We start from the raw sequence: 24060 nt of genomic DNA, 5'->3' as shown, positions 1-24060 counted from the left end.
TGATTTGATTTTTCAATTTGTATAGCACGCGAATGCCAAAAGGCGTCTTGGCGCTGAGATTCCCACTGACTCCTAAGGTATGTAGTTAGGGCTGTTTAGCGAAAAGCAATGTTTTGACTCCCTTTCTAAAGGATTTCAAGGATGGACTGTTTTTTAATTCTAGCGGTAGTTGGTTCCACGTTTTTGCCGTCTGCACTAGGAAGCTTCTGCCTCCCCAGTTTGTTCTTCTGTATCTGGGTACTTTTATGAGTTTCCTTTGTCCGGATCTCAGAAGTCTATTTGGCTCATACAGTTGCAGGTGTGTTTTTAGAAATCTTGATCCAGTTCCCATATATTGCTTTGTATGCCAAACATAATGACTTAAATTCTATCCTGCTTGCAATTGGGAGCCAGTGCAAACTTTTTAGTTTATGGCTTACTCTTTCGAACTTTGGAATTTCCAATATCAGCCTCGCTGCTGCGTTCTGCAGGCGTTGTAATTTAAGAAGGATTTTCTTCCTTGCTCCGACATATAGGCCATTTCCATAATCTAATCTGGACAAGGCCAATGCCGTCACCACTGTTTTGCGAGAATCAAGCGGTATATAAGGTAGTATTTTTTTTATCATTTTCAGGATGTACCAGAGTGACGAAGCTAGTTTGCTTGCTTGAGCGTCAAATGAGAGGTTGGTATCTAGCATTATTCCTAGGTTTTTCACCTTTTCTGACGGCTCTGGGCATCTTCCCATATCTGCGGGCCACCATAGAGGTGACCACATGTTTGTGTCACCACCTAGTATCAGTACTTCACTCTTATCGCCGTTTAATTTCAAGCAATTTGTTTGCATCCATTGGCTGATTTTTGTCATGCAGCATTGGAATTTTGCTGCTGTGTCTTGCACTTCTTTATTTATTGACACCACAATTTGGGTGTCGTCGGCGTAGGATATAGGGGTGAAGCCCTCACTCCTTATTATTTGTGCGAGTGGGGCTACATATAAATTGAAAAGCGTAGGGCTCATCGATGATCCCTGCGGAACTCCACATGGTAGGCTGAACAGATTAGACTTTGCTTCTCCTGATTCAACTGAGAAGGTTCTATTTTCCAGATATGAGGCTATAAGAGCACAGGTTGACTCATGTATGTTTGCTGTTTTTAGCCGTGCTATGAGGATTTCGTGGCTAACCGTATCGAAGGCCGCTGATAGGTCGAGTAATATCAGTGTGGCCTTCGATCCGTTATCCATTATTGTCCTGAGTTCCTCCACTGCTGTGATCAAGGCTGTCTCAGTTCCATGTTCCGCCCTGAAACCAAATTGAGAATGATCCAGCCATTCTCCGTCCATCAGATGTTGAGATAGTTGTTTATTTAGCAGTTTCTCCAAAATTTTAGCAGCAAAAGGGATCCTGGCTATTGGTCTATAGTTGTTGGGATTTTCGCCGTCCAGATTGGGTTTTTTTAGCAGTGGCCTAATAGATATCATTTTCCATTCGTCTGGGAAGGTGTTGGTAGTGATAATTTCGGAAAATAGTTTTTCCAAAACCAGGCTTAGTTCAATGGAGCAAGCCTGCATAATTCGGGGTGGGCAGGGGTCTTTTGGGCTACCTGAGTTAGTGGTGAGGATTTCTTTCTGTATCTGCTCAGCTGTAGGGGGTGTGAAGCTAAAAGCTGATGTTAGGTCTTGTTGGGTTTCTGAGTTAATTAAGTGTGATATATCTTTTTCCAGAGTTTCAATGTTCTGATTTTTGAAGGAATTGTATACTGATGAGACTTTACTGACAAACAAGTCACCAAGTATATTGCAGAATTCCGATGACAGTGCTTCCTGATTATTGTTTTCAAACTTTGAGAGTTTTTTGACAGTGTCAAAAAGAGTTTTGCTGGAGTTTTTGACTCATTAATTTTATTAGTGAAGTATCTACCTTTTTCTTCAATTATTAGTTTTTTATAATTGTTTAAGGTGACGTTATATTCTTGTCTGAGGTGGGCGTCGTAGTTAGTTCTCCATTTTTTCTCTGCTCTTCTACACATTTGTTTTTGTGTTCTTAGCGCGTCTGAGAACCAGGGTTGTGATGGGGTTTTTCTTTTCACAGTTACCTTTTTTTGAGGGACAGCCGAGTTGACTGCCTTGTCTATCCACTCATTAAATTGTTTACAGGCTGTATTACAGTTATCGTCCAATGTGGGATAAAATGTTTGGAGTTTCTCATTGAACGCCTGGTTGTCAATTTTTGACCAGTCCTGATATGTTACCTGCTTAATAATTTCCACTGGTCTTCCCGTCTCCTTTTTAACTTCCAGCATGAAAGTTACTAGTTTATGATCTGTCCATGGAATAGGGAGGGTATCTACATTGTGTAGGTTCTGACACGACGAGAAAATCCCGTCTAGTGTATGTCTGGCATTATGAGTTTCGACGTTGACTTTGTTTTCCAGGTCAAAGTTAGCCATTGCATCAATAAATGCTGCTATCTTGGGGTCTGATTTTTTCTCTAAGTGCAGATTAAAATCACCTAGGATGGTATAGTCGGGGCATGTCACACTAGATTCAAGAAAGGGGCTTAGTAAGTCGATTAGGGCGGTTTTCGCACTGGGTGGTCTATATATTAGTATTCCATTAAAAGTGTAGTTATCTGTGATCTTTATTTGGAATGACAATATTTCGCAGTCTGCGGTATTACCTTTATCTGAGGTTTTTATCTTCAACGAATCCTTAGCTATAATCGCTAACCCTCCTCCTCGTTTAATTTTTCTGTCAACTCTAGAGAGAGAGTATCCGTCTGGAATAGCTAAGGCTAAGTCGGCATCTGATGCCTCGTCTGCCCATGTTTCAGTGACGAATAATATATCTGTTTTCTGTCCGTTTATTAATTCGGACGTTTGTATATTGTGTTTGACCAGTGACCTTGTATTGATCAGACCGACTTTCAGATTATAGTTTCTGTGCTTTGGTACCCCGGTGTTAGCCATATTTTTGGCGGGAAGAAAATCGAACGTGAGTGGACATGACGGACATTTCTTACCCTCTTTATGTGGTTCTATCTTGGAGCATGAGGTGGTAGGTCTCCAACGTTTTAGTTCCTCGCTTGAGTATTTCCGTGGCCCTTTGTGGCGGTTAGTTTGTCCAGGGGATGTGGCCCTTGGCCCGGACTCGGCGCGGACGAGCGCAGACGAGCTTGCCTTATGCGCGCCTTCGGCGCGCATTCGTCGCACCCGCTGCGCTCGTCCGCTGCGCTTCCTGTGCATACACATTATTGTAGGGCGAGAAGGGGGTGTGGCCTCGAGGGGGGCGTGTCCCTCTGCTCAGCGTGGCTGATGGCGCCTGACAAAGCTCCTATGTGCTCTCCTTCCCAGCGCAGGAATCGCTGTTGGGTGAGGCTTCTAGCGGCCTATTCAGGTAAATTGCAAATGTCTTAAAATCACAGTTATACACAGTTTAAAAAACAACAATTTCTTCAATGATCGCTAAAATCTCGCGCCCGGCTGTGCCTCAGGAGGGTTGTGGGTTTCTGGCGCGCTCGTGTTTCAGCGCTGCAGATATACTATCAGGAAGGGGGCGTGGCCTCGAGGGGGGCGTGTCCCTCAGCTCGGCCTGGCCGATGGCGCCTGACAAAGCTCCTATGTGCTCTCCTTCCCAGCGCAGGAATCGCTGTTGGGGGAGGCTTCTAGCGGTCTATTCAGGTTAAGTGCAAATGTCTTAAAATCACAGTTATACACAGTTTAAAAAACAACAATTTCTTCAATGATCGCTAAAATCTCGCTCCCGGCTGTGCCTCAGGAGGGTTGTGGGTTTCTGGCGCGCTCGTGTTTCAGCGCTGCAGATATACTATCAGGAAGGGGGCGTGGCCTCGAGGGGGGCGTGTCCCTCTGCTCGGCGTGGCCGATGGCGTCTGACAAAGCTCCTATGTGCTCTCCTTCCCAGCGCAGGAATCGCTGTTGGGGGAGGCTTCTAGCGGTCTATTCAGGTAAAGTGCAAATGTCTTAAAATCACAGTTATACACAGTTTAAAAAACAACAATTTCTTCAATGATCGCTAAAATCTCGCTCCCGGCTGTGCCTCAGGAGGGTTGTGGGTTTCTCCTACTAGCTGTCGCTAACTGGTGTTAGCGGCAGCTAGGTAATAGGGAGATCATTTTATCTCCGCTTTCTTGGCTTTTAAAGCCAAAAAAGCGGAGATAAATCCCCTTGATAATATGCCCCACAGTGCTTAATGGTCACCCGAGTGCCAGTGAAAGAGCAGTGTAACATTTTAAAAGAACGCACGGTAATCCTAACTCATGGAAACTACGCAAACACATGGGTTAGTATGATATTCCTTCAAAAGAGTTGGGTCTACATTTATATGCTGCTGTCTGCGCTCCGCACTGCTGCACCGCGGCAGAAGCAGGCTAATATCCCTTAAGGCGCTTTGAAGTCATAAATATGGGGTTTCTAAGCACAGCTGGCCTAAGGGATAGGAACCCTGGGAGTACAGGTCTGCTGCAGATGTCATAGCTGCTCCTATCACACTCAGACCTGGATTAACTGTGTGGTAAAAAACGCCAGTGCTGGATTTCTGTGAAGAGTTTCTGCATATAAAAGATTGGCAGGAAACAATGGGGCATATTACCAAGCAATAGCGATAATTATCGCTATTGCTTGGTTAGAGACAAATATTTATCGCCGAGCTGCGGCGATTTTTACCGCAAATAAACGTTGGTATTACCAAGGTTTATCGCAAATGCGATAAAAATCGGCCGCAATGCATGAATATCGCTGAAAAGTCAGCGATATTCATGCATTACCGAGCTAATGCTCTTAGCCATGTTATCCACCTCCCATTGGATAACATGGCTAAGAACTGCTCAGGGCAGGTGTTAGCTTTTGGAGATATTCGCGCTTAGCGCGAATATCTCCAAAAGTTGTTAATAGGAGATAGCGATGTTAGCAACTGTTTCCAGTCGCTAACATCTTAGCACGCCCACTTTGCATGTCATTAGTGATAAATATCACTGACATGCAAAGTGGGGCCCAAGATGGTCGCTATCTCCTACTAGCTGTTGCTAACTGGTGTTAGCGACAGCTAGGTAATAGGGAGATAATTTTATCTTTGCTTTCTTGGCTCTTAAAGCCAAAAAAGCGGAGATAAACCCCCTTGATAATATGCCCCAATGTTCTGTTTTTATTGAAGGCCCATCAGGTTAAAACACGGTAGCATTTTCTTTAAATGTTTAGTCTTGCACAAGTTAAATCCGATTGCTGTTTTACACCTTCTTTTAAATCGTATTGTAATGGTTGCAAGCTTTTCTAGATATGTTATTTTACCTTATTTTGAAGTCTCTTCCAGATATATCTAAACACAGATTTTTTTTTATAGTAAAGCGAATATAGAAGTCTTTCCAACAAGAAACAGCAGCCCCTTCTTTACACCAAGAAGTGAAACAAGCATTGGCATAGCCGAAAAGTCTCGTCTTTTGGCCCTTTGAAGTGTTTAGCCAGAGCTATTGGCTTTGCCAATGTCTTTAAGCTATGTTGTAGAGCAGTGTGGCTGCTGTGCAGCATGTTGAAAAGTTATTATAAAAAAGTTTTAGAAGTATTTTTGTTACCTTATATATAACCAAGAAGACATTATGTACAACTGAACAACCCTATTAAAAAAAAACATTAACAATAAAAAATGCCTTTTATTTTTTTTGTCCTTGCAATGCTGGCAACTTTTTTCTGTTCTAATGCTTGTTTTTTGTAGCTTTTGTTTGTTATGTTGGGAGGACATAAACAAGAGAAGGGTGGAGCTTGGGAAATTGTACCTCAATTACAACATGCGGTCGGATGCTAGGGAAGAATCAACAGATGCCAGATTCCGAGGAGAAACTGAGGGTGTGCTGAGGTGGTGGTGTGCTGGTGCAGAGGTGATGCTGAGCGATTCTGAGATGGTGCTGAGTGATGCTTTGGTGGTGCTGAGGTGGTGGTGTGCTGGTGCAGAGGTGATGCTGGGTGATACTGGGGTGGTGCTTAGTGATGCTGAGGTGTTACTGAGTGCTGTTGTGGTGGTGCTAAGTCATGCTGAGGTGCTGGTGCTGTACTGGTGCTGAGTGATGCTAAAGTGGCGCTGCATTGGGGCTAGGCTGCTGCTGAGTGGGGGCCGTGATGGTGCTGAGGTGGGGATGCTCTGGTGGTGGAGCACTGATTCCGAGGTGGTGTAAATGCTGTGATGGTGCTGTGCTTATGTTTAGGTGGTTCTGCACTGATTAGGAGGTCGTACTGTGCTGATGCTGGGAGGAATTTGTGTGCAGGAACAGAGAGTGAGGGAGGTAGGCTAACATTGTACAATTAATGAATTACTAAACCTGGAGCTGTAGGAAATATGTTTTACATTATGTGCACCTTACACTAAAAATATATGAAATTCCACAATCTAAAATAAAAGATGGCACAATCCCGACTTTGATTTTCACTGCACAACTAACCCAGTAATTCATGTGGTTTTTACTTGTGAGCGAACAATCCCATTTTTTTAAGATTCTTCACAGACAGAATCCTTTGTCACTTCCTCCGCCTCCCAGTGCTCTCTCTTGTGCCTTAAAATTACAGACAGTAAAACAAATATTACTCAGCCCTCGAAATTATTAAACAAAAACTCTCATGTAGAGCATCCAGGGCTTAATTTACCAATATAAAGTTAGAAAGGAGTTTGTCATTACATTGGTCAAATACAGAGAGTGCTTAAATGTAATCATCCGGAGGCATGTGTACAAAAGTTTGATTCAGTCAAAAGGCAAACTGTGGGGACATTCAGATCCTATAAAAACATCCTATCCAACTATTACCACGAAAAGGAAATGTCTAGCATCCTTTAAAAACGAGAGTTAGATGTTTTGGTGTCGTAAGTGACAGTGTCTTTTAACCATATATTTTACAGTGGGGTGGATGTATGTGGTGTGGAGTGGAATTATGTGGGCTGGATTGGAATTGTTAGTTGTGGAAATGTGTGGAGTGGTTTTGTGGAGTGGAATTATGTGGCATGGTGGATAGATAGGGGTGAGAGCTGCACAGACTAGATAGACCAGAAGACTGGGAGGGGTAGGTAGTTTGTGCACGAAGTGGTGACTGAACTCCAGACAGAGAAGCAGAAAAAGTGTGAGTGAAAGAAGGGGAGAGGTGACAGAGGCATACATAGGGAGCGCCTGTGTATGCAGAAGACACCCAAGAAGAGGAGGAGCGTGTGGAATTGAGGGAAGGAAATCTAGAAGAGGAACAGGCAAGAAACTGTCCTGGAAGACCCGGAAGACCTGGCGGGAAGTGCAAATCAATGCGGAAATGAATGTGGTGTTTACCTCAGGAGTCTGGGCAGAGCCCGGAATGGGAACGTGGTGAAAACTATATAGAGAATACAGGGGCTGCAGTAGGTGAGAAAATGGAAGTGTTGTTCAATCTTGTGATCTTTTCTTGTTTTATGTTATTTGAAGGATTGTACGTCTGTTATTGGTGCTTTACCACACTGAGCTGTTTTTCTGGTATAAGAGCCTGTGACACGTAGGTTGCATGCACAGGTGTGCAGTATGTACCCGACCCACCGAGTTAATTAAATGGGATTAAATCATGTGGCATGTAGGTCACAGACAACTCTCTGCAGCAGATATATGAATTTACTGAGCTATCTAATTGTGATTTGGCCAGGGCCACTTGAAAAATGATAATTTGAAGCATATAAATTAGCTGCACTTGCCATTTTTTCCATAATCTGTTTTTTTCTCTCTCAGATAGATTAAGAGTTCTGTCAATTCTGCTCACAGGTCGTAGTGCCGAGCCTCACTGTTTGAAAGGGTTAACGGGTAACTCTCAGCAGCTGGTTTCTGTATGGAGACTTTTAAAGACATATTTTTTCTCAGTATTTAGAGAAGGGCTTTTGTCTAAAGTATCAAACTTAAACCCAGAATGTGCAAATGCAATTCGAGGGCGGAATTTGGAATTTGGAGGGGTATTTATAGAGCGCGGCGTTCACTCCGGAAGGAGCATCATGGCGCTGTCAATCCTTGAACAAAGTCGCAGAGGGATAGAAGAGGGGGACTAGATGGCCGCTTTTGTCCAGTCATCAGGAAGATTGAAAATCCAGGTTTTAAGGAGTTTCCTGAAAGAATGGTTTCTTCTTTGTCCCTGTTATTTTTTATATAAAAACACATGTATGTGTTCTAAAAATGGCAGTTCTTTCCAGGGGGATGAAGAAGTGACAAGAATTCCAGACGTCTTTCATCTTTATAAAAGCCCAATTATTTGTATTCTAGAGTGTCCCCTCGTGAGACAGTCAGTCCACATCAGCATACTGCACAACTTCCCATGGCGGCTGCTTGAGGGAAAGAGGTGCTTCCGGGTCACCACCACATGGACGCCCTCAAACAGTAGACACGTTTTAGAATATAGCAGGACTATTCTGTACTAATAAACGAGCGCACCCTTTTTGTGTTTTTTACGTTCCAGTAAACACACTCATGCAGACTGCCTTCTGCTCACTGTACCAATGCATTTGTTGCACGCACAATGCTTTGCTCCGGAACATAGGCAGGGCAGTGTAGATAAAATGGCTTGTCTGTGCTTCATGCATGGCCAGTTTATTAAATTGTTGGTGATTAACTTTGTGAAGTGAATTTGTCTATTTGTGCATAGTCGTTTTACATAAGAATCCTTTGTTTTTTTTAAGCACTGAGGTCCATTTTGTATCTGTGTGGTACAATGTCGAAATGGATACATCATGAATACCTCAAAGTGAGTTGCCTAATTTGTTTAAAATCACATAATATGGCACATAATGCACATTTCCTTGCCACACAGTTTAGTTACTACTGTTGCATAATTCCAGTAACTGTGTTTGTGGCACATAAAATATATATTGTTTTGTGCTGCAGCTGCATGAACACAGTACGCTATCAATCAGGGAATTGTAAGCGCTCTGCTCACCCGTGAGGGTCTCAAGGTGATGAGGGGGGGAGGTCCTCAGATCTGTTTAGCCGAAGAGCCAGGTCTTGAGGGTCTTCCTGAAGGTGTTCAGGGAGGGGGCGCGTCTTATATCTGCCAGTAGCTTGTTCCAGGTCTTGGCTGCAATGTGAGAGAAGCATCTTCCACCTGCTCTGGCTCTGTGGATGTGCAGGATTTCGGCCAGTGCGAGGTTGGAAGATCGGAGGTTTCTTTTGGGTACTTAGAAGTTGATTCTGTCGTTAAGGTATTTGGGTCCGTTGTTGTGTAGGCATTTGTAGGTGTGAGTGAGGATTTTGAAAGTGACTCTTTTCTCCTTGGGGACCCAGTGGAGACTTCGTGGGTGTTGGCTGATGTGTTTGTGTCGGGGATTCCGAGGACGAGTCTGGCGGCGGTGTTCCGTAATGTTTGGCGATTGCGGAGTAAGGACTTGTTGATGCCGGCGTAGAGTGCTTTTCCGTAGTCCAGTCTGCTGGTGATGAGTGTGTGGGTGGCTGTCTTCCTTGACACTGGGAGGATCCACTTGAAGGTCTTGCGGAGGGTGTTGAAGCTGCTGAAGGTGAGAGCATTGACTTGTCGGTTCATGGTGAGTGATAAGTTGAGTACAATACCAAGGTTCTTGGCATGGTCTGAGGGGGTAGATGGGCTTTTGAGGGCGGTCGGCCACCAGGTGCTGTCCCATGTAGAAGGGGTGGTACCGAGGACGAGGACTTATGTCTTTTCGGAGTTGAGCTTCAGGCAGCTGTTGGTCATACAGACTGCGACATCTTGCATTCCTCTTTGGAAGTTGTTTGGCAGTGGTGAGGTCTTCGGTGAGGGAGAGGATGAGCTGGGTGTCGTCAGCGTAGGATACAATGTTGAGGGTGTGTTGTTGGATGTTGGCTGCAAGGGGGGCCATGTATATGTTGAAGATGGTGGGGCTCAGTGATGAACTCTGTGGGACTCAGCAGGTGATTTTCGTGGGGTCGGAGAGGAAGGGTGGGAGTCTGATCCTTTGGCTTCTTCTGGTGAGGAATGATCGTATCCAGCCCAGTCCAGGGCTGTACCTTGTATGCCTGCGTCATGTAGTCTGGTGACTAGTGTGCGGTGGAAGGCGGTGTTGAAGGCCACTGATAGGTCGAGTAGGATGAAGGCTGCGGAGTGGCCTTGGTCCAGGAGGTGCAGATGTTGCCCTTGGTGGCGAGTAGGGCAGTGTCTGTGCTGTGGTTGCTTCGGAATCCAGATTGGGACGGGTCGAGGATGCCGTTCTCTTCAATGCATCGTGTCAGCTTTCTGTTGACTGTTTTCTCTACAACTCTGGCTGCGGATGGGAGGAGCGAGATGAGCCAGTAGTTCTTGAGGTCGGTGGGGTCAGCTGTGGGCTTCTTGAGCAGAAGTCTGACTTCTGCGCGCTTCCAGTCATCTGGGAAGGTGCCTGTTTTGAAGATGGTGTTGATGGTGTGTTGTAGTTTAGGTGCGATGGCAGCTCCAGCTCTGTGGTAGATGTGAGGGGGGCAGGGATTAGTGGGGGCCCCGAGTGGATGCTTTTCATGGTCGAGGCAGTGTCTTCAGCCATGATCGGTGTCCAGTTGGAGATGGTGGGCTGGCTGGTGTTTCTGGGGGGCAGGGGGGCCGTCTGTGGTACCTGGTGGATGGTCGATGAAGTTGTCATAAAGGTTTTTGATCTTGAGGTGGAAATAGGTTCCAAGCTTGTTGCAAAGGTCTTGGGATGGGGTGATGTCTGTGGCTTTGCTGAGTGGGTTGGTGAATTCTTGAATGACACTGAAAAGTTCCTTGGAGTTGGCCAGGATTTTACTGTGGATGAAGTTTCTCTTGGTGGCTCTGATCTGGTTGTGGTAGTCCCTCTTGGCATCCTTGTAGGTGGTGTGGTTTTCGGTTGTTTTGGTGTTTCTCCAGTTCTTCTCCAGGCATCTGCAGGTGCGCCTGGCTTCTTGGAGAGCGTTGGTGAACCAGGCGGCTTTCCTGGGTCGTTGTCTGTCGGGGTCACGTAGTGGGGCGAGCTCGTCTGCGCAGAGGTCCAGGTGGGGAGTTCTCTGGCTGCGTTGTTTGCATCGTTTGCGTTGGGTGCCCTGGTGTGGTTGTCTCGGGTGAGGGTGGAATTAAGTTGCTTGTCGGTAACCTTGCTCCACTTCCTTCGTGTTGGGCGTGGGGCTGGTTTGGGTGCCTTGGGTTTGTTGATGGCGAAGTGTACGCAGTGGTGGTCAGTCCATTGCAGCTGCTTTGGGTGGCTGAATTGGACGCTGTTTCCTGCTGCGAAAATGGGGTCAAGGGTGTGTCCTGTTCTCTGGGTCGGTGTGTTGACATGTTGTTTAAGTTCGATGCTGCCAAGGTTGTCACAAAGAATAGTGGAGTTGAGGTTGCTGGGGTTGTCGAGGTGGAAGTTCAGGTTTTCAATGAGTATGTAGTTTGCTGAGGCGATGGCGTAGGGTGCGATGAAGTTGGAGATGGTAGTGGCGATTGAGTGTTCAGGGGCCGGGGGGTCTGTGGATGAGGGTTCCCCGGAGTGTGGCTTTGGGGGTGGTCTGGATTTGGAAGTGCAGGTGTTCGGCGGAGGGGAAGGTTTCGCTGGAGGTGGTGAGGCGGAGGGTGCTCTTGGCGGTGATGGCGAGGACCCCTCCTGGGTGGTTGGTGTGGTCTTTCCTCTGGATCTTGTATCCATCTGGGATGGCGGTGCTGATATCGGGGTCCCTGTGAAGAAGACAATGTCGGGCGAGAGAGAGTTGAGTAGGTTCCAGATTTCCATGGCGTGTTTTTGTGAACGGAGTGTACGTTGGGGAGGATGCGTTTTAGGGTGTCGCCGGTGCTGGCATCGGCTGTGTTGGAGGCCGGGGTGGCAGTGAGGGTCTGGCAGCAGTGGAGGCAGGAGAACTGGCCGTGGGTCGTGTTTGGCGAGGCCTGTTGGCATTCTCTAAGTCTACGCTATGTTAATAGCACTGTAATCTGTGACTTGGATATTTCAAAGATCTCTGCAGCAGGTGTCTTATCCAAATGGCTATCTTACATATGCTTGAAACAGAGATGTGCCCTCTACACCTATATTTCTGGAGCACTTACATAAAGCCTCCTGGGTTATATTTCTTGATTTGCAACTCATAACCTGCAGGCGACACGCACATGTGCAGCAGGCACACTAACCTACCAGGGTATCTAGCTGGAGGGGGAGATTTGCTGGATATAGAGAGATATTTTGCAGCAGGTTTATAGACCTGCGGAGACATCTTACTGCAAAGGGGCCTTGCTGCCTGCTGGAGGGAAGGTCTCTGCAACCGGAACACAAAACTCATGAGATATCTCATGTTATTCGATCCTGTGTTCTGCAGGATAATCAGAGATGTGTTTAGAAAGTACATGAACCTCTGGGCTCTCTTGCTAGGTTTTGAATTTGTTCTGTGTAGAATCCCCAAACGCTCTCATACTGAAACTGGAATCGGTTATGTAGAGTTGGCACACAGTTTTCAGCACAGTGGCAAATCCGAGAAGGATGCATGCACATGGGAGTCCGGACAACCAAGAAATGCAGCACAGTAGAGAATCGGAGAAGGCTGCATGCATATGGGAGGCTGGAGAACCAAGAAATGCAGCACAGTAAAGAATCGGAGAGGGATGCATGCACATGGGAGGCAGAGGGCCTAGAAATGCGCTACAGTGGAGAATTGGGGAAGGATTAGGCATGGGCGAATTTTGCGAATCTGGCGTTCGTGAATTTTGCGAATTTGCGAACTCGCAATCCGCAAAATCCATGAATTCTCGCGATTTTTTTTTTTTGTGTTCGCAAGGATTTCTGCCAGTTCGCAAGGATTTCTGCCAGTTCGCGAGGGTTTTGTAACAGTTCGCAATCGCGAACTTACATGTCGGCTCGCAACGGTCACGATTATGTTGTTTCTACGTCTGGTTCATCACCATAGGTTCCCAGCACCCTCTGTTTCACCCCTGCCACCCTCTGTTTTACCCATGCCACCCTCTGGTACATCAATGCCTTATGCCAACCTCTGGTTCATCATCACTGTAGAATATGGGGGGAAAAAGCAAGCACACCTGCCTGCTTCAACTGACATGAATTTTTCACCCCCAACATGGCACCGAAGGCCAAGAAGGAAGCTGTCCCTGTTAAAACTGAAGCAAAGTCCAAGGCTTTGAAAGCTAAAAAGGCTGTTCTTAAGGGGGTACACAGTCACATGAAGAAGAAAATTAGGACAGCCCCCACTTTCAGGAGGCCGAGGACCTTGAGGTTAAGGAGGCAACCGAAGTATCCCAGGAAGAGTGCTCCTCGTAGGAACAAACTTGACCATTATGCGATTATTAAGTTCCCTCTTACCACGGAGTCTGCCATGAAGAAGATTGAAGATAACAACACCCTGGTCTTCATTGTGGATGTGAAGGCTAACAAGCACCAGATCAAACAGGCTGTAAAGAAGCTTTATGATATTGATGTTGCCAAAGTCAACACCCTGATCAGGCCAGACGGCGAGAAGAAGGCATATGTGCGACTAGCTCCTGACTATGATGCACTGGATGTAGCCAACAAAATTGGCATAATCTAAGCCTGCTCTGTAGATGCCGGACAGTTCATTTGGGGTAGATTTATTAATGTGTCACTGTTTTAAAATTCCAGTCTGGCACCTGCATCCTTATCTGTAATTTGCTTTCTGTTGCAGTGCAATTTTTTTTCCAGGACCTTTGTGGCCTACTTGTAGCTATTCTATGAGCCTGCTGTGAGGGTCAGAGCAGGGTCATACAATTGTTGCAACTAGCAACTGAACTCTGGAGGGGCCCTTGTCAGGAAGCACTACAGGGAACGGTTACTAATGATGAGTTTGAACTTTTGAACCTGCTTTCACTTTTGCAAAACTCGTTTTTCTGCAGGGCAGCATTACAGCAACTTTAATGCCCCACCAAGCTTATATGAGAAAGTTGATTTCTAATCCAAAAGTTATCCAAAGAAAATCAAAAGGTCTCAAATCTAAAAAAGTGCAGGCAAATGTCAACCTGAGGAGTTATTCTGATAAAAATAATCATTTTCAGAAGGTCTATGCTGCTTGCTAGTAGATTTCTTGTGCGGAATTGCAATTTTTGTAATTTCGCGAGTGCGAGATTGTTGCTGCCCGCCGCAGGTACATGTTCGCAATTGCGAACTTACACCGCAAAGAAAAAAAATCCGCTGCGTGCGAATTTGCGGATTTTGCGGGAAATTCGCGAATCTCGCGGATTGCGAATTTACAGAAAATCCGCAAAATCCGCGAGCGTAACGGATTTTCCGCCCATGCTTAGGAAGGATGCACGCAGATGGGAGGCAGAAGGCCTAGAAATGCAGCACAGTGGAGAATCGGAGAAGGATGCAAGCACATGGGAGGCAGAGGGCCTAGAAATACAGCACAGTGGAGAATCAGAGGAGAAGGATGCATGCACATGGGAGGCAGCGGGCCTAGAAATGCAGCACAGTGGAGAATCGGAGAAGGATGCATGCACATGGGATGTCAGAGGGCCACGAAATGCAGCAAAAAAGGAGAATTGGAGAAGGATGCATGCACATGGGAGGCAGAGGGCCTAGAAATGCAGCACAGTGGAGAATTGGAGAAGGATGCATGCACATGGGAGGCAGAGGGCCTAGAAATACAGCACAGTGGAGAATCAGAGGAGAAGGATGCATGCTCATGGGAGGACCAGGAAATGCAGCATAGTGGAGAAGGATTTTTAGGTCTCGCGACCTATCAATGCGCGCAAGCGCATTGAGCGAAGCGAGAATTCAAGTCCTCAAAATGCTCGTCAAACCAAGCTTTTGTTCGTGCGGTTTTCTTTAAGTTCACGTGAATCACGTGACCAAACAAGCACGCGCATCAGCCTCCCTCCCTCCCTCCTAATTGCATTTTTTTCACGGCCGCCACCACATCAAAGGGCTTCTCCCTTTGATGTGGTGGCGGCTTCTCCTCCCCTAATTATTCATGGCCGGCCGTACTTTCAGTTTCCCTGTACTCTGTCCTTTATTTCTTTCTATTTCGGTCACATGAGTAGGAGCCCACTCGTAACTATGTTTCCGCATTGTCGCAATGGTCCCTGCTTAATTAGTTGCCATGCGTATATATGTTTAATATGCGAGGGCACTTTCATCATTATTACTTTTGTATTAAGATGGCCATGTGCTTAACATATATGTGCGCAGGACCCACGCTTTGTTTGAGCATGGCGCCCGTGCACATATTTAAACTTTTGCTTTCTCTGTCCTTGTGGCCTGTGTCTTTGCACACACTGGTCGCCCCTGACGTGATGGCGCTTCGGTGAGCTCGAGAACATCTCCCTCCATTCCGAAGCCATCCCCGCAATTTCATTTGGTAAGTATTTTTGTTTGTATCATTTGTCAGGCTTCACGTTGCGCTGTGGGTCTTTTACTTTGTCTATTTTCATTATTCCTTTTTGTTTTATCTGTTGGGCTTTATGTTGCGCTGTTAAACAAGTGAATTTATTTATCAATGAAGGGTTCACGATGAGTCAGTAGAAAGAAGGTTAACAGCGAGTTGAATTGCACAGTGTTAGCTTTTTTTCGAATTTCAGTCTTTTTTTTGAGCTTTAGATGGACTATGTGACAAACCACCGGGTCATTTAAACAGGAAGTATGGGTAGTGGATAGGAAGTTTGAGCGCACTTGTTGCAGACTTTTTCTTTTTACTGCTATAATTAAATTACTTCAGGAACGCAAAGTGATTATGCTTTCACTCTCATTACTTTGTGTATCCTTCTTCAGCAGTAACCCACCGGATAAAGTGTTGTGTGGGTCCACTGACTCCCACGTGGGCAGCTGTGTGAGGAGGTACTGTGTGCACAATTCGGCCGGCAATTAAAGTGAGCTTTTATGGCGACTCTGACTAAGGCCACATGAAAACACTGCATTCACTAAGAGAGGGTGTACATTTAGCAGCGGCTGTGTAGGATTGTGAGGTGAGTGAAGTGCTGTGACATGGAGCTACGGTCTTGGGCAGGGGGAATGGTGCAAAGAGCTTTGAAAATGCATCTATGCCGACCCCACTCCACACAGGCTTGGACGCTGTATTTAGCAGTTGATGCCATGTCCAATTCCCTCCCTTTGCGCTGACTGCATTTTTTGTAAAAGCCGCCATGTTAATGTGTGAGTACGTAAGGCATGTCCGGCCTACCACCAGAGGTCATGCCTGGGGCATGTCCAGTCTTTGTAGGGTTTGCGTACCCGACTTGTGTAATGCTGCGAAGACGCAATCTGTTTAGGGCTGAACAAGAACATTGCCTTTCTCATTTAATAACCAATGCACAAATCACTATTGGAGAGATTTTTTGCCTTGGAATCAGCATTGGTTATTATTTGTTTTAGCTCCTTGTGCCCATCTTGAAAGTTTTTAACTCCAGTAATTAAAAAGCAGAATCTTTAGCCGTGATTTCACAATGGTGGCAAGATTTAATTTTGGAATACACAATAGTTTTGTTATATACCCTGCTTTATATGAGTGGGCACCGAGTACCCGCACCACTTCGGTTTGAGAGACTGCACTGCTGCTGTATTTTTAGTGAGAGAGAACTAAAACTCTTCACTTGCAAACAGGTGTTCCGGGATAACTGAATAACAACACTTCTAAATTTTCATTTCAAGCGCTGGTTATATACGTAGACTAATTATGCCTTGTATAACAGGTTTTATTTTATTCAGTATGCTCCAAACCACAGTTTTAGCTCCTGATTGAAACTTTCAAGCCGCCCTTAACATTGCAGTTTATTAGTGTTTAGTGACGGTATTTCCAATGCACAATTTCTAGTCCTCTGTATTCTTTCAGCAGACGTATTAGTTATGGTGTGCCCAAGTGCAGAGGCTTTGTTGCGTTTACACCTGATATCCCTAGTGCAGAGTTGGCAGTCTCGGTACCAGTGGTGCAGTGTATTCGCAATGATGAATGCCTAGTCCCTATAGCCCTGAGGCAGAGTTTTATTGTGAACCTTAAATCCAGGTGTTCCAGATGTAAAGTCTTTAGCCCTCTTACCAACAATGCTGTATTTAATCCTTTAAACTGTAATGCAGAATTTGTTTTTATATTTTCAGTTTTAGTACAGCCTATTTGTTGTTCTGGTAACCCCTGTGGCCAATTTTATTGTCTGACCCCCCATATAAAGTTTTTTTTTAATTATTGTTATTTTTATTAATGTTTTTGTTCCTGACCTGTCAACTCTCAACCGCCCCTCTGTATTTCCTCCTCACTTTGTCCACTCCAAACAAAAACACATACATTAAACACATTTTCATTTACAATGCCAATAGCTCCAGTTCTCGCAAATGCGAGAACTATTGCATTGCAATAGGTCTCGCAGTAGGAAAGTTGGAGCTATTACAATTGCAATTAACAATGCCTTTTATTTTTGTTTTCATTTTAAAAACATAAAGGGCTTTGTCATTTACAAAACCAATAGCTCCAACTTTCCTACTGCGAGACCTATTGGCAACGCCAGTGCTTGTTTTATACCGGAGACTTGGCATGGTGTGGACAAGTGTTGCAAATGGAATTAGAGAAGGCAAGCGCTGCTAAACTGGCATTTAGGGCAAATTTACAGAGGGGATTAGACCGAGGGCATTAGAACGCTTTATCAGAAAACCAAGCAAGTTAAAAAGTTTTAGCTATGGGGTGTTAATGCAATTTGCCCAGAATCACAGGATGTTGACCCAAAGATGTGTCTCACCCTGGTTCCCCATTTGGAAGGTTGGCTACTCCAGTCACAGCTCCTCCCAGGTAGTAAAGGAAATTATGAAACAAGCCCCATTCCCAAGGTAAAGACGTTTAACATAATAAAACAGGTAATCGAGCGCGGTCCTGTTTTTAAAATACATCCCTTTGTTTTTATTCCTTTGTTGAATAACATTGTCAGGTTTAATTAGCGTTATATAAAAACAATTGCAATTACTATGTTATATGAATTCGGAGATAAAAAGGCATAGAAGGGGGACGCCTAATAATAGACATAGCCCAAATCACAAGGAAAAAGTAAACCATAGTTTGGGCATTTATAGATGTGAGTCTAATCGAGGCTTTGTTTACGTCATCACTCCTAATAATGGCCGAAGTCTCCAGCATACCCAGTGATGAACAATTCCCTGCAAATAGCACAGCATAGGGTTGATAACAAGGTACAGTGAAGAACAAGAATGGCTTATGTTTACATGTTCAAACGATGCTGATGGGGTTGAACATACCTCCCATTTCCCAAACTAATACATGCCTTGTTTCCCAGTAGAGTGGATCCACAACCCCAAAGGATGACAGCCATCTCTCCAAGGTGGGTGATGGAACTGAGCAGCAAAGAGGCTCATGGATGAGCAGTGTTGTGAATGAGGTGACGCACGTGGATGCAGTCATCATGCACTGAAGAATGACTGACTGGCCACCAGAAGGTTGTCACAGACGTAGCTGCATTTAGCTATTTCTATCCTTTCTTCTTGTGCGCAGAAAAAGCACAGAGCCCTCTCTATTAAGACTCGGGGTAGAAATTCTCAATCCCTGAGCATGGTTGCACATTCCCTGATTATATATGACTTTACAGTTGTCTTAGATAAGATTGATCATCAGTTGTTAAATGAAAAGTTCTGTCACTGCGTTGGAGCAGTGGTAGCATGGTGTTGGGATGGAATAAGTTGCCTGCACCCATGCCCCAAGATCCCTATTATCGGGTTCTGGTTATTGTTTTCTTTTTTTTGATTATTGTGCATATGGCAGTAGTATGTAAGCTGAGAGGTCACTAGGACAACGAACTTCCAAGACCTGGCTCTGTCGTCCAGAGGGACACACTAAACAAATCTACCACCCGCTCACTTGACTGTGAAAGAATGACACTGCTGGCACCTGCAAGACAGGGCATTTAATCTGTTGCCTGGATCGCAGTATCAAAATTAAAGATGGGAGAATAAGCTCCCTCAGATAATCAGGGGGCCCTATGTTATAATATTTTGGTACCCTATGAGTACCGTGGAACCCCTGCGGGTTTAGCCATCCAGAAATACATAAATTGTTTCTGAGAGTTAACAACTTAATGTCCAACTTGAGCCCCTCTTTAAACACGAATTTCTCAAAAACAGCTGAACAGACTTACACCAAGTCACAAAAGTATGCTTTCTGAGTACAATTCTAACGTTCTGCCAAATTGAGTGAAATCCGGTTCTGCCTATTTTTTCAGCACCAGGGAGCAACGTTTCCTATGGGAATGGGAATGAAAATGTGGAATCAACGTTCCTGGCCCAAGTTTGATGGATCAGCTCAAACATTCTGTCAAGGACCTGAAGAGAGTGAGCTCTTTTTGGGACAGTTTTGTGCAGATTTGTTGAACAGCGCCCAAGTTATTAGCAAAACAAAAAAATGCCCCTCCAATGCAATGCGTAATACGCTAATCGGGTAGTTCGTTATGTAGAAATAATGCAATTCGTCATAGGACAATCAGGTAGTTCGTTATACAGAAATAATGCCATGCATCATACACTAATCAAGCAGTTTATTATGCAGGTATAATGTAATGCATAATACACTAATCATGTACTCCGTTATGCAGAAATGATATAATGTGTAATACAACAATCAGGTACTCCGTTATGCAGAAATAAGATAATGCATAATACACTCCAGCACGGATCACGGTGCCTTAGGCAGTCTCTCCGCCCCTTCCTCTGTCAACAGTTGCCCCCAACACGGGTATGGTATAACAAAAATTGCATCTCCGCACTCCGGCCCCGGTACTGCCACTCCCTTCGCAATAAGAAGCAGAGGCTCACGGTGCTGGAATGAGAGAGAGGCTGAAAGCATCTCCCTCCGAGCCCGCACCCCACCCCTCGAGTCGACACACAGTACCTGGGGGGGAGGCGCAAACTCACTCTCCTCTCTCCGTACAGGGGCTTGGGCCTTCGATGCAATTTTTATGAATTGGCAACGGCGGACTCAGGCAGGCGGGTCAGCTCCTCCAGGGCTGCCGGTCTGAGCCACTCCTGCTTTGAAGATTTCAGGCTGCCACAAAGCACACGCACAAGGCGTCGCTAAGACTTCCTTGAACTTCGGGGTGCACGATCACCGGGCACTCCACACAAAGGTCTCAGGCTGCAAAAAGAACAAGCACAGCGTCGCTGAGACTCTCTTTAACTCCAGGTACAAGGCAATCCTCACGAAGGTCTCACGCTGCACAAAGCACACGCACACAGCATCAATGAGACTCACTTGGATTCTGGTGCACACGATAATTGGACAATCCTCGCAAAAGGTTCCAGGCTGCAAAAAGCACATTCACATAGCATCTCTGATCCACTCTTGTTGCTAGCTCCAGCTGCTTTTTTAGGTAGCTTAGCCATAGTATTTTCTACAAATGATCAAGGCTCATACAGTCCAGTATTATAGCACGATTAAGGGGCGGGTCATCCTTTGCCCATACTGAGTGTCGTAACAAAGTTGGTTCAATTTGTATACGATGGATTAGAGGAGTCAGGCCTAATTCCATATGACAAATTATGATCAGGAGACTACTTGGAACTGTTCATAATTGCCTAAGAAAGGAATTCTCTACTGCCTGGAGGTGTTACGAGTTGCAAACGTCCCAAACTCCTGCCCCATTAAGAATTACAGGAGCGTGCTTTATAAATATTAATTGGTCTGGATCCTAGTTTCCTCACAAACAAATAGTGCCTCCAAGTTTTGGTTGAAACATCTTACCCTGGTTTCAGCCAACATCCTTTCTGGTCAAAGGGGAGATCTAGGTCAGAGACATTTGGGACATGGAGCATCCTATCATCATTAATAAAACAGGACTTTAAGAGGGATGGGGATTTAGCCGTATTGGTCTTCAGACCCAAGTCACACATATAATCATGAAATCTGGTTAAAAGCATTCGCTGACCCACACCAGTTCTGGACATCAGCTCACAGTCTTCAGCATAAAGCAACGCCAGGAGATTTACAGTCCTTATCCTTGGAACATCGACCTGCCCTTGGTTGAGGTAGTTCTCCAGGTCATTAATGTATAAACAGAATAAAAAAGTGGTTAACATGTACCCTTGGTGTACTTGACGATTCATTTTAATGGGGGTGGTGAGGTCCCCATCTGCCCCATACATGACTCTCCCAGTCACACCCTGGTGCATCTGTGCTACAAAGTGAACTAGAGAAATGTCTATGCCCATGTCCAGCATTTTTTTCCACAGCTTCCCTCTCACTACCCAGTCAAAAGCGGATGTTATATTCATGAATCCCAAATAAAGGGAGCCATTGTTTGCTAATGTATACTTGCTTATGACCAGGCAAAGGTTGAATCACTAGTCAACAGTACCCAGGCCCCTCCTGTCCCCATACTGTATGCCAGAAAGTACCCCCTCTTTCAATTACCCAAGCTTCCAAAGATCCAGTATGACCCTGCCCATTAATTTGCATGTGCAGTCAATCAATGAAATTGGGCGACTGGATGTTCTGTTAGATTTGTGTTGACTGTATTGACACTTAGCAGTATTATTATTGTCTCTATAGTTTGCTTTCATTTTCATATAATGTGTTTCCAGTGATAGTGTTATCCACTTCTGTATTTTGATACTTCTTTTTCAAATATTCTGACTGTCTTTCCTGTGTGACTGATGGTATGGTGTCAACTGTGGGAGTTTGAAGTGTATAACATTTTTTATTTAATTTGTCTTGATGTTATTCTCATCTTCTGTTGATTTCTATGTGTGTTTGTCGCGGTTCCATGAGTGGCCAGGTGCAGTGTTTAACATCTTGCAATGCTGGGTGGGTTGTAACTAGGAGCCAGTTGTAACATTTCTTTATTGTGCTTGGATTACAAATTTACAGGTGTGTCCATGGATTTTATGGCCCTCCATGTGCACCTTCTTGGTTTTACTCCTTGCCACATCTATTTTAAAAGCAATCTTCCCTAATTTAAATTGCCTCCCCTGTCCACTCCAACATTTACACCTCAGTGATAGCTTTTCATGTGCCCTGGAATCAAACTCCATGAATTTTACCAAGGTTTTGGTTCTTAAGCCATAGGTTAAAAACAATACTGTATCAACTCCGGTACTACAAGGTAACCGCTCTGAGTTGGCCTGAGTGCCCGGGCTTTTTCCAATGGCATGTGCATGTTACATATAAATGAGGCCTAATTTCATGATAAGCATGACCACACTAATCATTTAGAGTGAGTGTGTGAAAGTCTTAGGGCCTTGAAAACTAATGTTTGGAATCGCAGTAACTGCTAACAGAGTGTGTGATGTTGCCATATTATTTTATAAATTGTCTAACATTAATCATGCTAGCAAAAATAACAGAACTGCAGCAAAGAGTAAATCTTCCATTCTGATGCTTAACACCTTAGCAGCTATGGAACGTCCAGCTCCAGTGCTGGACGTTCCATTGCGCAGGTACAGTTGGAACGTTCAACAGGCGACGGCAGCACTCCTGAGGTAGTGGTGCCGTTGGCCGCCGAACGTTCGAAGCACTTAAGGGGTTAAGAAGGCACATGCAGTATATAACATTGCAATGTCTTCCTGCCAAGCACAGAGCTAATGTGGAAGGAATGATATTTTGATACAATTAACTACCTTTTTTCTCTCTCCACAGAGAATCACTGAAGAGAATGGTACAAAGAAACCGGTGAATTAGGGAGGAGCCAACACAAAGATTGATTTAACCATTAACGGCAGCTTCCTGATAGCTACAGAGTATTGCTGCTTCTAGAGGTAATGAATGGCTACCAATTACGCCTCAGCAGGGAAACCCCAAATAATTTAACAGTGATCCTCAATACCTCTTCTTTTCTAGTCATCCAAAGAATCACAGTTCCAGTCTGTTAGGGTATTCCAGAATCATGTTTATTATACATCCATTCTAGCCAACACGGGTTTCGCCAGGTCTGACTTCATCAGGACTAGCAAACCATATAGAACAAAAATTACATTTCATAAACTCGCAAACACTAGGTGCCACACTAATGAAAGGAAACAGAAACCATTTCAAAAATCCATACAAATTATATTGTGTTGAAGATGTATCAATTTAAATACTTGGACCGTGAAACAATAGCTCGGTACACTAGTACCAGAAACCTAATATGTTAGTGAAAAGAAGAGATACTAGAGTAAATTGAGGAGCTCTTCTTTATTCGCCTAGATGCATAGGTCTCTCGGCAGCAACAGCCGACATCTGAGAGCATACATTCTCTCCTCGAACATAGAATCTTAAGAGATGCCCCGTGCGGGCTGACACGCGGGACATTAACAGGACATTAACATCTTAACAGCTAATTACATTAAACACTTTTAACTCACGTATAGTGTGGGGCAAGCGACACTGGCCAACCATGCATGTGAATACCACTGATCTCAGCCAATCATCACGCTCACCTCTAAAAATGGTGAACCCATCCCGGTCGACATTAATAAGTTAAATAATAGCAAAGACCTGATGCATCACAATAAGCAAAATTATATCCAAAATCGAGCTCATTATCATAAACCTCACAATGTGAGGCAAGCAGCACCTAGTGACCATGCATGTGACTACCATTATCACCAGCATAACATCACATTCACCTCTTTTGTGGAATACAACCCAGTTCAGAAACAAAACCAGTGTCTACACCCCCTGTATATACACAATATCTAAAATCAGTGTAATCTCAAATCAACTTCTTTTCCATAAAGTTCAGAGGAGCACAAATAAGACAACACCAAAAAACGAACAAAATCACATACGATGTTCATCAATTTATAACCAGCCCAAATAGTAATATCCTTACACAAATCGAGAAGGGAGCCATATTTTCAAGACTCAATAAATGTTTTCCTCTAGATACAGTAATGAGGTCCAACTCCTCCCATAGTGATGCGTGTATGTGATGCTCTTCGTCGGCGCCATCTTAGGTCAGGGGTTTAAGTCAGGGGCAATTAAAAGAACATTGCTCCTCTAAATATAGGTGTCTGATTCCTCAGGTAGATACATGTGTATGTGTTGTTCCACTTGGATGCCATCTTAGAACAGATGTTGTTGTCTGAGATTACAAAACGGATGTAAGGATTTTTCCCATAATGCAATGTCCCTGTGATATTATACTTAGGCACCATCTTGGATGAAGGAGTGATAACTTTGCCATTTCACACACTCATTAAAACA

The 24060-nt window shown here is 44.7% G+C and overlaps 1 pseudogene across 1 annotated transcript; it reads left to right on the top strand.

The window, feature by feature from the left end:
• Positions 1 to 12990: 12990 nt before the first annotated feature.
• Positions 12991 to 13494, top strand: LOC147724767 (large ribosomal subunit protein uL23 pseudogene; annotated as a pseudogene). The gene has a single exon (XR_015309933.1). The product of XR_015309933.1 is annotated as a large ribosomal subunit protein uL23 pseudogene (transcript).
• Positions 13495 to 24060: the final 10566 nt, after the last annotated feature.

The sequence above is a fragment of the Lissotriton vulgaris genome, chromosome 4_1 (genome assembly GCF_964263255.1).
Source record: "Lissotriton vulgaris chromosome 4_1, aLisVul1.2, whole genome shotgun sequence".
NCBI lineage: Eukaryota > Metazoa > Chordata > Amphibia > Caudata > Salamandridae > Lissotriton > Lissotriton vulgaris.
Note: the sequence above shows the minus strand (reverse complement) of the source record. Positions and strands in the feature narration are given on the sequence as shown.